This window comes from Mus caroli, chromosome 9, assembly GCF_900094665.2.
Source record: "Mus caroli chromosome 9, CAROLI_EIJ_v1.1, whole genome shotgun sequence".
In the NCBI taxonomy this organism is placed as follows: domain Eukaryota; kingdom Metazoa; phylum Chordata; class Mammalia; order Rodentia; family Muridae; genus Mus; species Mus caroli.
The window spans coordinates 75,026,200-75,041,421 of NC_034578.1; the positions used below are offsets into that span (position 1 = coordinate 75,026,200).

At 43.5% G+C, this 15,222-nt stretch overlaps 1 protein-coding gene across 1 annotated transcript in view; it reads left to right on the plus strand.

The window, feature by feature from the left end:
- Positions 1-47, plus strand: part of Gcm1 (glial cells missing transcription factor 1) — a 13,383-nt gene extending 13,336 nt beyond the window's left edge. The window contains exon 6 of the mRNA XM_021173299.1: positions 1-47. This exon is cut by the window's left edge and continues 1,185 nt beyond it. The gene's annotated coding sequence lies outside the window, so the exon portion shown is untranslated.
- The last annotated feature ends 15,175 nt before the right edge of the window (positions 48-15,222 follow it).

Below are 15,222 nucleotides of genomic sequence, written 5' to 3' on the forward strand. Positions count from 1 at the left end.
GAGGAGGAGGAGGAGGAGGAGGAGGAGGAGGAGGAAAGGAAAAGGAAAAAAGTTTGTTTGTTTGTTTGTTTGTTTGTTTGTTTAAAAGTACTTGGTTTAGGGGCAAAATGTTCTCTGATGCCTCTGACCGAGACTCCTCTGATTCGGCCGCTCAGCAGGGCTGTCTGGAGGGGCCTTATTGTGGCTTATGCATGTAAACTTAGCATTTCATCTATGCCTTTTGGGAGCTGAAAATGAAGGAACAGAAAGAAGACGGAAGAGCTGTGGACGTGTGAAGTTGAATACTTTACCAAAGAAGTGTTTAAAATTTAGTTTAGTTTTTTTTTTTTTTTTTAAGATGGGTTTTCTAGATTTGTGACTTGTAAAAACAAGAGGCGCAACCTCAGCCTATTTATAAAGAACAGAAAACAAACAGACATAGGAAGAGAGTGGGACCCACCTCTCCTTCTTCTCCTAAGTGACTTCTCCTTCCACAAGGGCTAAGATGCTGTTCTATTCATTTTTATCTCTCCATGTCATGTTCATATATGAGGAATTCTTGTTTAAGAGTCTTTGTGATGGGTTGGAGGTAGAGCTCAATGGCTGAGAGTATGCTTAAGATGTTGAGGTTCAGTCCTCAGTAACAATTACAATAGCAAAGCTTTGTTGGGCATAGCAGTAATCCCAGAACTCAGGAGGTGGAGGCAGACGGATCATAAGTTTGAGGGCAGCCCAGGTGACATAGTGAGACCCTTTCTCAAACAAACTTAAAATATTCTTTGTGGCCGCTAAGAGGCATGGCTGCACAGTGGAACATAAACTCAGCCTATGGTGCTGAGCCTCAATACCAAAAACCCAAACAGCTAAATAAGGAGCGTCTGTTCCTTAGGTAGCCACTCAGTTCCTAGTCTCTGCTGAAGTTCTTTGCAGCAAAGTAGTCCAGCACAAAATCTGGAATGAACCTTGCCATAAGCAAGTGTTTTCAAAATAATCTTCGCCATTTGATTCGTAACTAATGTGTATGATTCAAAAATAGATGATGTCTCTTGTTGCTCTGTCCCTCTGCAATGCCTAAGCATCCTTGTCTACTCCATAGATTGATGACGTTTTCTAGAGATATATATTGTTATACATAAGATATTAAATATATTGTTTTCTATGTGTATTATGTCTGTGTGTGGTTTTATATCTGGTACTGTATCTAACCTGGCTTTTGCCATTTTAGGTTCCAATCAAACACTGGACCCTTATAAGCATATGGAAGCTGAGTCGTTTCATTTCCAATGGCACATAGTGATTAGTATTATAATTAGATAGCCCCCGTTCATGGGCATTCACATTGTTTGAATCTAGTAAATGTTTTGGTGTAAATGCAGGAAAAAATGAATACTTAATTTAGGAGAGTTACGCTGCAAATGCTTGTATATGCACAGGCAGGCCGGATTCTAGAACTCCTTCCGAAGCTGCCATGACTGCAGGCCCAATCCCACTCCACCCCAAGGCCCTTCCTTCTCAAAACTGATATCTAGGCTGGCTCTTTGTATCTTTGCTAAGTTTACGTGTGCTTCCACACAACAGCTCAGTTTTGTCTTTTGGAGGGAACTAACAAACCATTTGATGCGTTTTCAAGGGTTGTTAAGGAAGCCAGTGAGATGGCTTAGCAGGGAAGGATACTTGCCACCAGGCCTGATGACTTCAGTTCAATCCTTGGAACCCACATGACAGAGAGAGAATTGACTCTATCACGTTATCCTCTGACCTCTACACACTCAGGCTTATGTGCATAAACACACACAATAGATGTGAAAAGAAATTGTTGAAATCTAGCAGCCGTAAAGAAGAATTCAAGAATCATAGTGCATAGCTCAGCACATGAGATAGCCCAGTCTGTCTGCCATGTTGCTAGTGTACATTCTTTGGGGGAAACAACATACTCTTCAGATTTGACACGGTTTGTTTGACATCTACAGATGCTTACAAACAATGTCCTTCCCTCGGGGCCTTACTGAAAATCACCTAGACTGTGGGATGGAACTATGGGTTTGGTGGAGTTTCTGACACCTAGAAGGTTCTAATTGCATTGAAAGGAAAAGAAGAAGAACCAATAGCTGCTAGTTAATTTCTATTGGTTTTGGATTCTTTTAGGATTTCAAACCTTTTTCTCTACTAGACTGAAGCGCCCCTTCATTTCAAACATTTTGCTTAAAAAAACAAACAAACATAATCTTGGGGCTGGAGAAATGGCTTGGTGGTTAAGAGTACCGGCTGCTCTTCCAGAGGTCCTCAGTTCAATTCCTGGCATCCACATGGTGGCTCACAGCCATCTGTCATAGGATCTGATACACTCTTCTGGTGTGTCAGAAGACAGCAACAGTGTATTCATATGAATAAAATAAATCTTTAAAAAAAAGCTATACTCTTGATATTTATCAAAGCAAAAACATGATTGGCTACCATCTTCACTACTAAGTCTGATTCCCAACCTTCCAAAGGCTTCTACTTCTAAACACTCACATATTTCTCACAATTAGTTCTAGATTTCCAAATAATAAGATCACACTTCTGTGTTTTCATTTTTTATGTTTGTGATATTCTGACCACAGATTAAGATCGAAGATTTACATAATGGTACCAGTCCCATCTTCATCATCTTAACTGTATAGTTTAAGGGATTTTTATCCATAGTGTACTTGATCATTTTGTGTAATGAAACTCAACCAAAATCAAAATATAGAAAACTGCCATTTCCCTAAAAACTTCTGCTGGTGTGGGATTACAGAAGAGGTGGAGAGATGCTCAGCAGTTAAGAGTATATACTGTTCTTACAGAGGACCCAAGTTTAATTCCCAGCACCCATATCAGGTGGTTTGCAACCCATATAACTCTAGTTCTAGGGGATTTTACACACTCTTCTGATCTATACCACACTTACATGCACACAGACATGAACATAATTTAAAAATCCTCTTAAAAAGCTGTTAGGGACTATGCCGGGGCCTGGCAAACACATAAGTGGATGCTCACAGTCAGCTAGTGGATGGATCACAGGGCCCCCAATGGAGGAGCTGGAGAAAGTACCCAAGGAGCTGAAGGGATCCGCAACCCTATGGGTGGAACAACATTATGAACTAACCAATACCCCGGAGCTCTTGACTCTAGCTGCATATGTATCAAAAGATGGCCTAGTCGGCCATCACTGGAAAGAGAGGCCCATTGGACATGCAAACTTTATATGCCTCAGTACAGGGGAACGCCAGGGCCAAAAAAATGGGAATGGGTGGGTAGGGAAGTGGGGGGGGGGAGTATGGGGGACTTTTGGGATAGCATTGGAAATGTAATTGAGGAAAAGATGTAATAAAAAATATTTTAAAAAAAAAGCTGTTAGGGTCTCTGTTCCTCCCTGTTTCAGAGACAGCCGCATCTTCTAATGCAGTGATAGCCTTGTCTCTTATACATGATGGTGAAGGTCAGAATGAATGGACGTGAAGGCCATTTCCATCTTCCAGGAGTGAGATCCCGCGAATGTCAAATCAGGTGATGCTGTTTGAGTATGTTGTAGAGTCTGCTAGTGTCTTCACTGATATGGAGAAGGCTAGGTTGGGCCAAAGGGTCATCATCTCTGTCCCTTCTGCTTATGCCCCCATGTTTGTGATGGGTGTAAGCCACGAGAAGTATGACAACTCACTCAAGATTGTCAGCAATACTTCCTGCACCACCAACTGCTTAGCACCCATAGCCAAGTCACCCATGACAACTTTGGCATCATAGAAGGGCTCATGACCACAGTTCATGCCATCACTGCCACTCAGAAGACTGTGGATGGCCCCTCTGCAAAGTTGTGATGTGATGGCCGTGGGGCTGCCCAGAACATCATCCCTGCATCCACAGGTGCTGCCAAGGCTGTGGGCAAGGTCATCCCAGAGCTGCACGGGAAGCTCACTGGCATGACCTTCCGTGTTCTTACCTTCAGTATGTCAGTGTGGGTCTGACATGGTGTCTTGAGAAAGCTGCCAAGTATGATGACAGAAGAAGGTGGTGAAGCGGGCATCTAAGGGCCCACTAAAGGGCATCACACAGAGAGATACACAGAGACACACATAGATGCATACAGAAATATGCACACAGACACACAGAGAGACACACATAGATGCATTCAGACACACACACAAAGACACACAGAGAGACACACACACAGATACAAAGAGAAACACATAGATCCATGCAGAGATATATACACGAGATATATAGACAGACACACAGAAAGACACACAAAGATACATACAGACACACAGAGAGGCATAACACACACACACACATACACACACACATACACACACACAGACACATACAGAGACATACACACACACATATAGACAAACACACAGACACACACACACACACACACACACAGACCTGGGCCTCAGTTTCATCTTTTACCCTGAATAGGATAACACTTCTGCGCTGACTAGTTTTATATCAACAAGCTAGAGTTGTAGAGTTGTCTGGGAAGAGGATCCTCAGTTGAGAAAATGTGAGCATCAGATGGGCTGTAGGCAAGCCTGTAGAACATGCTCATAATTACTGATTGATCCCAGCCCATTGTGGACAGTGCTACCCTGGGCTGGGGATCCTGAGTTCTATGCGAAAGCAGGCTGAGCAAGCCATAACGAGAGCAAACCAGTAAACAACACTCCTCCATGGCTTCTGCATCAACTCCTGCTCAGTTTGAATTCTTGCCTTGGCTTCCCTCAATTGACTGTGATTCAAGAAATGTAAGCCAAATAAGCCCTTTCCTTCCCATGATTTTGGTCATGGTGCTTTCCCTGCATCCTGACCATTTGGAATGGTGATAGCAGGATGATTTGGGTTTCCAAAGCCAGGTGCCACTTCTTCAAGGCATCTTGTCTTGTTTAGAGGTGATCCTGGCTTCTCCCTACTGTCTTAGTCAGCGTTCCTATTCCTGCACAAGCATCATGACCAAGAAGCAAGTTGGGGAGGAAAGGGTTTATTCAGCTTACACGTCCACATTGCTGTTCATCACCAAAGGAAGTCAGGACTGGAACTCAAGCAGGTCAAGAAGCAGGAGCTGATACAGAGGCCATGAAGGGATGTTCCTTACTGGCTTGCTTCCCCTGGCTTGCTCAGCTTGCTATCTTACAGAACCCAGGACTACCACCCCCCCTCCCCCATCACTAATTGAGAAAATGTCTTACAGCCGGATCTCATGGAGGCATTTCCTCAAGGGAGGCTCCTTGGACTTCTCTGTGATAACTCCAGCTTGTGTCAAGTTGGCACACAAAGCCAGCCAGTACAACCGACCCCTTGTCAACTTGACACACAAACACATCACTATTAAGCCTCAACCCTTACTTTCTTATTCATCCCCAAGAGCAAAATGACTTTAAAAGTCTCATAGTCTTTATAAATTCTTACATATTAAAATTTCAATCCCTTAAAATATCCAATCTCTTGAAATTCAAAATCTTTTTTACAATTCAAAGTCTCTTAACTGTAGGCTCCACTAAAATACTTTCTTACTTCAAGAGGGGAAAATATCAGGGCACAGTCATAATCAAAAGCAAAATCAAGCTCTAACCATCCAATGTCTGGGATCCAGTTACGATCTTCTTGGGCTCCTCCAAGGGCTTGGGTCACCTCTCCAGCTCAGCCCTTTGTAGCACACACCTTGCCTCCTAGGCTCCAGCTGCCTGTGCTCCACTGCTACTGCCGTTGTTCTTAGTGACCATCCCATGGTACTGGCATCTCCAAAACACTGCTGTCTTCTGCTGCAACTGGACTGCACTTTCACAAAGAGCCTCTCATGGGCTCTTTTCATGCTGCTAAGCCTCAACTCCTCTGCATGACCCCTTCAGTCCTGGGCCTGCAATTGCCACTGAGTCTGCACCTTCACCAATGGCCTTCCATGGCCTCTCACAGTGCCGAGCCTGAGCTGCTGTGTGACCCCTTCATGCCTTCAAAACCACCTGGGTAACTCTTATACATTACCATGTCTGGCTGCCAACATGAGGTACACCTGTGGCTGCCTCTGGAACACAGCTTCTCTGTGCTCTCAGAACAATTCCCAGAAGATTTCACCTTAGTGATGCTGGTCTCTTCATAATCTACAAATTTCTTAGTTCCTGCTAAACTGCATCAATCATCCCAGTAATCAAAGGTTTGGTAGTTCTGGTGTCTTGCTAATCCCAGCTGATCCTTCAGTCCCAGCTAACCAAAACCACAGAATCTTCACAGCCAAAATGGCAACGTCCCTGAAAAGTGTCTGTAATCTTCCCTCTGAAATTTCACAAGTCAGGCCTACATCATTTGCAATTTTCTCAACATATATCCCAAGCTCCTACAGAACATCCCACAGAGCTCTTAACACCCAATGGCTCCTCTAGTCCAAAGTTCCAAAGTCATTCCACCGTTCTCCCCCAAAACATGGTCAGGTTGTCACAGGAATACCCCACTATGCTGGTACTAATTTGTCTTAGGCTAGTCAGGGTTTCCTGAATAAACATCATGGCCAAGAAGCAAGTTGGGGAGGAAAGGGTTTATTCAGCTTATACTTCCATATTGCTGTTCATCAACAAAGGAAGTCAGGACTGGAACTCAAGCAGGTCAGGAAGCTGGAGCTGATGCAGAGGCCATGGAGGGATGTTTCTTACTGGCTTGCTTCCCTTGGCTTGCTCAGCTTTCTTTTTTTTTTTTTTTTTTTTTGGTTTTTCGAGACAGGGTGTCTCTGTGTAGCCCTGCTGGGATTAAAGGCATGCACCACCATGCCCGGCTTCTTATAGAACCCAGGACTACCAGACCAAGGATGGCACCACCTACAATGGGCTGGGTCCTCCAGGCTTGATCACTAATTGAGAAAATGCCTTACAGCTGGATCTCATGGAGGCATTTCCTTAAGGGATGCTCCTTTCTCTGTGATAACCCCAGCTTGTGTCAAGTTGACACACACAACCAGCCAATACACTATTAGTCAGTAGGGCTAGTGTCCCAGCAGGGTGAAGGGTGTGCCCAGACATAACTCACAGGGTCAGAGCAGAGGCTGAGGCTGCAGAGAGATAAAGGGTTTTGTTCTGATCATAGTGAGCCAAGGATTCCGTTTCAGCCTGCTAAATTTCCTGGCCCACATTTACTCCTTAAAAGGCAAAACCTAAAAGAAAGAAAAGTTATGACACACGTGTGGAACCTAACTGCCGCTAGTTTGGGAATTGGAGTTAGTAAAAGTGGGGAGACAGGAGGGGCCTCTGTGGATAACATATTTATAATTCAGTAGGAGGGAAATGAAATATGAGTTAGCATGTACAGCTTCTCTGTGGGGTTTCCAACAGGTGCTTCCTTCCAGGGAATGGTAGAAAGTAAGCAGAGGTGAGCTGCATGCTGCCAGAAGATACTGTGCTGTCCAGTAGCGCAGAGATGCTACAAAATGAGAGAGCAGAGAGTGGGTGTGTCTGTGCCAACAGAGCAAAGGTGAGGAATGGGCAGATGCCCAGAGGAAACTGTACCTCCTGCCTAAGCAGAGGACCCAGAGGATAAGCTAGAGGTAAAAGCGCACCAATAAGTCAGTGTAAAACCAGCCAGAACCGAGAATGCAAATCTCACAGTTCTGACTTGAACCTATATATCAAAGGTGGAAGCGTGGCCGGCCAGTTAGACCCCTGATGATCTTCTCTTTCTTTTAACATGAAGTCAACTTAAAAATATCTTGGAAATGTCATACAACAGCCTGCATCCCATCCTTCCCTTTCCTTTTTATTAAACTTTTTACCAATTATTTGAGAGTTTTAAATTTTACACAATTGTTTCGATCATATCCAGCCACCTGACGCTTCCCAGTTCCACCCACACTGGCCTACATGCCCAATACTGTCCTCTTTTTCTCTCACACCCTTCAAGGCCAATTTGTGCTGCCCCAATATTCTTGGACGTGTAGTCTTCCACTGTAGCACAGCCAGCTTATAAGAGGCTGCTGTCTTAGAGAAAACTGCTAGTTTTCCCAGTACCCAACAAATGTCATCTGATCCATGGCCAGGGGCAGGACTGTGTGACCACCTCCCCTCTCCACGATGGCACTTGTGGTGGCAGGAGCCTGCACAGGGTTTCTGCACATTGCCGTAAGCACTGTGAGTTCATATACAACTGCCTGCTGTGCCCACAAGATATTTCTGTCTAGTCATCTGCGGTTTCTGGCTCTTAGGTCTTTCCTTCTTCCACAATGATCATGGGGTGGGAGATATATGTTCTCTTTAGGGCTTAGAATTCTGTAGTCCTTTGTTCTCTGAACCTCGGCCAGTTGTGGGTTTCCGGGTTAGTCACCATCTACTGCAAATAGAAGTTTTTCAGGTGACAGTTGACTGATACACTGATCAATGAGTATAAAGATAAGTCATTTCGAGACAATTTAATAATATACCCATTGATCAGGGAGCAGCAAAAATTATAGTAAGTTTTCCCCTAGGGCTTATGGCTTGATTATCCATAGGTTCTTGCCTCAATATAAGTGCTAGGTATGGATTTCATATGATGGAGTGGTTGGTTACTCTCATTATGTTCCTGCCACTATTGTGTATCTTTGTTACTGTAGCTTGCAGAGTTCTCAGCTGGGTGTAATTGATTTTTATTTTTCTTCTTTAGTAATAACCATCCGTTACTTTAGGAACTCTTAGAATGGAGGCATGGGGTTTGAGAAGTGACAATGTAGCTCATGGACTGTGGCTGTGGTAAGTATACTTAGTAATAGTGCCTCAAAGACATCTCTGTCATAATTTCTGCAATGCTGACATGATCTTCTTTGGATCCAGACTCACTAAATAGACCTGCCTCTGTTTTATGAGTGTCCTGGTTAGCTTTGACTGTCAACTTACCTGACTCCAATTACCTGGGAGGGAATCTCACTTGAGGATGGTCTGAGGGTGTGTCTGTGAAGGTTTGTCTTGATTGTCAATTGATGTAGGAGGTCTCAGCCCACCGTGAGCAGTACCATTCCCCAGACAGGTCATCCTGCCTGGGTTGCATAAGAAGGCTAGTTAAGCATGTGAGGGAGCCACAGGGACCCTTCCTCCATGGTTTCTGATGTACTTCCTTGGCTGTGAGTTCCCCAGTCAGAGGTAATGTACCCTTGGGTAGCAGTCTTGCTATTGGGTTTGGCCTTTGATTTCTGGCCCCGACTTCTCCCAGAGATGGACTGTGACCTGAAAGTGACAGATGAGACAGATGCTTTCCTCCTTTTAGTTGCCCTCAGTCGGTGTTTTATCCCAGCGACAGAATGTAGCCAGAACTGTGAGGAGTTTGCGTATTGCTCTCTTGTGCTGTACTTACTTGCAGTCAGCAGTTCATCTTGAGTTCCTTTCCCCCATCTCCTTTTGCATTTAATGATGGGATTAGTTGATTTTAAACAGTGTCTCACTAGAGAGCCCAGGCTGGCCTCAAACTTGTGAACCTCCTATCTCAGCCTCCTAAACTGAGGATTACAGATAAATGTCCCCATGACGGACTCTGAAGACAGCCTTTCAAACTGATGTGAGATGGTATACTTAATTAGGTCTTAACAAAGGCCTATGGATAAATCTTTTTTAAGGTTTTATTGATTCTTTGTGAATTTCACATCATGAACCCCAATCCTACTCATTTTCCTGTCCCATCATCACGTCTGTCTTCTGCCCTTGTAACCTCCCCAACAAAAGAAAAAAAAAATCTTGTTGTGGAAGCTGTAGTGTGTCTCAGTGTGCCACACAGTATTCCCTTTTGTCCACACATCTTTACTTGCAAATGTTCATTGCAATGAGTCATTGGTCTGTTTCGAGGCCCCTGGCTTCTAGTATGCTATATCAATACTGGATTCTCATCTGGACTCTTCTGATATTCTGCTGTTGTTTCCAATGCTGTCTCTCTTCACAGCACATAAACCGCTCAGCTCTTTTTCCTCGTCTTCCGTTTCTCCACCTCCTATTCGCTCTTCTTTCTGTTCCACCACTCCGCCATCTACGTAATCTCCTCCTACTGTGCCTGGCACAATTTCACTTCTGACTCTAATTAATCAAACAATTAAGATCTACTGTGATAAGCTTCTGAATGGGAAAGAATAGGTTAGTACAAGCAGGTTTTCATTAGGCTTCATTAGGGAGGAAAGTCTGTAAGCCTTAAAGGAAGTGACATCTTCAGTAAGTGTAGAAAATTGCCCAGATCTCTATGACAGACTTTACTTCAGAATAATAAATAAATAAATAATAAAATAAATAAATAAATAAATAAATAAGAAGGGGCCAGGGAAATGACTAAACAGTTACACCTAGTCACCCATGCCTGAGTTCTGTTTCCAGAACCTTCATAAAAAGCCAGATGCAACTGGGCGGCCGTGGCTCAGGCCTTAAATGCCAGTGCTCAGGAAACAGAGACAAATGGATCTCAGTGAATTCCAGGCCAGCCTGGTCTACAGAATGAGTTCCAGGATGCCCAAGGCTATACGCAGAGAAACCCTGTCTGGAAAGCAAACAAAACTAAACAAGCCACATGCAAAAGCAAATAAATAATCCATTGATTTGCCTGGGTTGATTTATCCTTACGTACGTGGGATGAAACCATTATGATCATCATGTTCTTTCTGATATGTGGTTGAATTTAGTGTACTAGTATTCTGTTTTGTATCTCCATTCATCAGAGGCACTGAATAGGTTTCGTTTTTGTTGTGTCCTGCCTGGTTTTGGTAACAAGGGTGGATTTCATGGGCTATACATTATGTCTCTATACATTATAGCTAAGAGGACTTCATGTTAGTTCTTTGAAAGTCTGTTAACATTCTCATGGAGAACCAGCAAGACTGACTTTTAATTCCTTGGAGATTATTGTTGTTGCTATCATGATATTATTATTATTAATCATTATCACCCTCCCAGAATCCCTGCTCTCCTATGTCCGCCACCACAGGTGTGGTCAGATTACAGATCATGCCTCTGGTTTTCATGGTAATGCCAGCTTTGCAAAATACATTTGAAGGTGTTCCTTCTTTTTCTATTTTATGGATAGGTTTGAGGAGGGTCAGGGTTAATTCTTCTTCGAGGGCCTGGTAGAATTATAGTGAATCCACCTAGACTTGGATTTATTTTGCTTCAATTTTGATGTTTGTGTAATTTTTTTTAATCTCATCCTGGTTTAACTTTAGTAGATTATATGCACCGAGAAATTCACCAATTTCCTGGCTTAGTGGAATATAAGTTTTAAGGTATATTCTCATGATTATATGAATTTCATTTTTATTGTTGTAATACCTATCTTTTAAAGTCTAAATTTATTTATTTGGGTCTTCTTTCTTTTGATCAGTTTGGCTGAGGTTTGTTTTTGTTTTTTTAAACATTTTTCTACTTATTTCAAGCATGTGAGTACACTGTAGCTGTCTTTGGACACGCCAGAAGAGGGCATCAGATCTCATTACAGATGTTTGTGAGCCACCATGTGGTTGCTGGGGATTGAACTCAGGACCTCTGGAAGAGCAATCAGTGCTCTTAACTGCTGAGCCATCTCTCCAGCCCTAGTTTGGCTGAGGTTTATCAGTCTTGTTTATTGCTCCATGAAGCAATTTTATTTCATTGGCTTTGTGGTTGTCTTATTGTTTCTATTTCTTCATTTCTTCCCTGTCTTAGTTATTCTTGCACCTGATGCTTTTGAGTTTGGCCTGCTCATGTTTTTCCAAGGCCCAAAGGTCAGTCATCTTTTGATGTAGAATGATGGATGTTGGGTCAACAGATACAAAGACTTTCCACTGAGATTTTTCCTTGACTTACTGCAATCATCGTCTCCAGCATCATTTCAATTTGATTTTCTCCAATATTTATTTATTTTACAATTTATTTACTTATTTATGCAGAGTCATATGTGTGCATGTTGATACCGTCAAGCACTTGGGGAGCTCCGATGGTAACTTGCAGGGGTCAGTCTTCTCCTTCCACCATGTGGGTTCTGGGAACCAAAGTCAGCAGTCAGGCTTCCTGGCAAGGGTCTTCGCTTGCTGAGTCATGTCACAGTCCTACGTCAGGGTCTCCATCTCTTCCCTAAATTCCATCTTCATATTCTGAATTGACTTCATTTCATTCGGACTTGTTTTCTCTTGGAATTCATTCAGGCATCCATTCATTTCTTTGAACCTACTTCTCATTCCTCTGAGGTTTCTGTCTAGGATTTCGTGTCTGTCACTCTCACTGGGTCATGGACTCCAGGATCGGTAGATCTTGGAGGAGACACACTATCTTGGTTTTCATGTCATGTATGGTTTTCATCTGGGATTTTCACATCAAAAGTCAGAGAGTTGTTTGATTTTTTTTTTCCTTAATGGTTTAGGTCATCTTTCTTCTTTCAGTCACGAGTATTTGTAATGTTTGGGTGGGACTAGACTGTATGTAATAGGGTTGACATGTTATTTCCCCCTGTATAACTTCTGGGCAGGACATTAGATTATCTCCTAGCCACCTCCTGCAACAGCAGTGAGTATTCATGGGTAGACCTACTGTGAACACAAAGTCACAGTCAACCGGACAACAACCACTCCCTTGTGTGCTAGTCATTTTCACGAGGACAGGGGCATTGTCAGCACCGTGTGTGGTAATATTAGTTATTGTGGGTACAAGGGGGTGGGGAGTGAAAGAGGAAAACAAACACCGTAAGTCTAGTAATTACTAGTATGCTGGTGGGTAGGATGGAGGGGAAGGAATGTCAATAGGAGTTGGGACTGTAGGAAGAAAGATGGGGTGAGGGAGCTGGGGCTAAAGGTATACTAAAGGGAGGGAGGGAGGAGGAAGGAGGGAGGGTGAGAGAGAAGCAATAGAACCTAGGTGGCCAGCTAAAATGAAGTTGGGCATTAAATATAGAAGGTAAAGTGGGCGGGGATCTAGGATGTGACAACTGTCTAGCCTAGTTGTTGGCCGTCCTCTGCACCTTCTTTAAAAACTGTGTCGGCCCAGAGATAGTGGCACTGAAGAATCTGTAAGAAGACTGGCCTTCCCATCTCTCCAGCCTGGATTTGGTCTACACCAGTCATCAAGGTAATCAAACTACATGAGAAAAGTAGACGCTGGCATGTGGCCTTGGATAGATATGGCTGCTCGCTGGCTACTACTAACAACAAGCCTCCATCAGTGCAGAAATCATGCATGTGCCCAAGGCCTCTGGAGCCCTGGCAGTGTGAATGAGACACTATGACCTCCTACAAAGTGGCTTCACAGGAACACCAGGGAGATGAGTGGGGTTTCTTGACACTGTACTCTTTATGCTAGAAAAATAAAACAAAAACAAAAACTAAGAACAAGGACAATGAAGTCTCCAACCCAAGCTTTTATCTGATGAAAGGCTGACTGTAGTTCATTTTCTTAATTAGTGATTGATGTGGGAGGGCCCAGTCCTTGTGGGAGGTGCCCCTGGACAGGTTGTTTCTGGGTGCTATAAGAAAGCAGGTGTATGTAGCAAGCCAGTAAGCAGTATTCCTCCATGGCCTCTGCATCAGCTCCTGCCTCCTGGTTCCTGCCCTGACATCCCTTAGTGATGGAGTGTGACCTAAGAAACCTTTTCCTCCTCCCCAAGAAGCAATGGAAACCCCTAACTAAGACAGAAGCCTTGGTGCTGATGGAGTTTCTTCAGGATTGACTGTTTCTCAGTCTGACAAACAGACATACACTTTGCCCAACACACACACACACACACACACACACAGAGTCTGACAGACATACACTTTGCCCAACACACACACACACCACACACACACACACACACACACACACACAGGCCAACACCACAAAGTAATATATTAAAAACCCGGGACAGGAGTGACATCTAGTGGCAAAACCACAAGGCACTGGAATCAGGGTTTTAAAGGAATTGAGGAATTGGCCAGGTGTACATGCCTTTAATTCCAGCAGAGGCAGGTGGATCACTGTGAGTTCCAGGTCAGCCAGGACTACACGGTGAGACCCTGTCTCTGAGACCCTGTCTCTGAGACCCTGTCTCAAGAAACAAATGTAACTGTTATATGAGAGCTTTCATCCAACCCTCTTTGCCACTCCCAAAGTTCAGGAAACATTGTGGAAGGGGGAGCAGAATGTCTGAATTGCCTGCCTGACATTCCCACAACGATAGATCTATTGCCATACACTGAAATACGCCCTTTCCTTCAACCCTAGGTTCATTTCTGTCAGGATATTTTCTTTTTAGAGAAAGCAACTTTGTTTTTAGACTTATTCAGTTGGTTTTTATGTAGATGAGTGTTTGCATGCATGTATGTGTATGTGCCCTGTTCATGCCTGGTGTCCACTGATGTCAGGTCCATGGTGCCGGAGTTACACATGGTTTTGAGTCACCTGATATAGGTACTGGAAACTGAACTCAGGTCCTTTGCAGGATCAGTATATGTCCCTAACTGCTGAGCCATCTCTCCAACTTCATCTTTTTTTTTTCTCCCCTCCCCAACTTCATCTTTTAAAAATAGATTTTCTCAGAAACTATCTAAAAGTCCTTCAACTGACAAATGGATAACAAAAATGTGGCACACATGTACCGTGGACTACGACTCAGCTGTAAAGAAAAATGAAATCAAAATCTACAGGTATATGAATGGAACTAAAAAAAAAAAAAAAAAAAGACCCCATTGAGTAAGGTAACCCAGAACCAGGATGACAAATCTTCAGAAGTGAATGCATATCCTGGAGAAAATCCAGAAACCAGAAAGTAGAAAAGGACCGTTGCGGGAGGAGGGGTGGGGAGATAGCCAGTATAAGTAATCTTGTGGGAAAAAACAGTGGGCGCCTAGTTAGGGGTAGGGAGATGGTGATAAAATAAAGGTAAGGGTATCTGAGAAAGTCATAAGGAATCATACTATTATCTACCCGAACTATTGATAATCCACATGAGTCTCTGTAAACATATATTTATAATTTAAGTTAAAATTTTCCATCTGGGCTGATGGCACTCCCTCCTTGAGCCAAAGACCACTGGATGAAAACACCAGACAGGAGAAACCCTCGTTTGAGTTGTTGGTCAGGGTTGTTCAAGAGATTCCCAAAACATTACAGACTATTGCTACTGCCTTTGGTGGCCCCCAAGAGGTGGAAGACCCCTTTATATTGCTGAAGACACCATTCACTTCAGACACAAGGCCCAAAGGCCCCTGAGCTGAAACTGACATACCCTTCCTAGGAACTAGTTTCATGGTACTCAAAGGCAGGCTCCAAAGGAGAGGCAGCCAAGCCTTACATA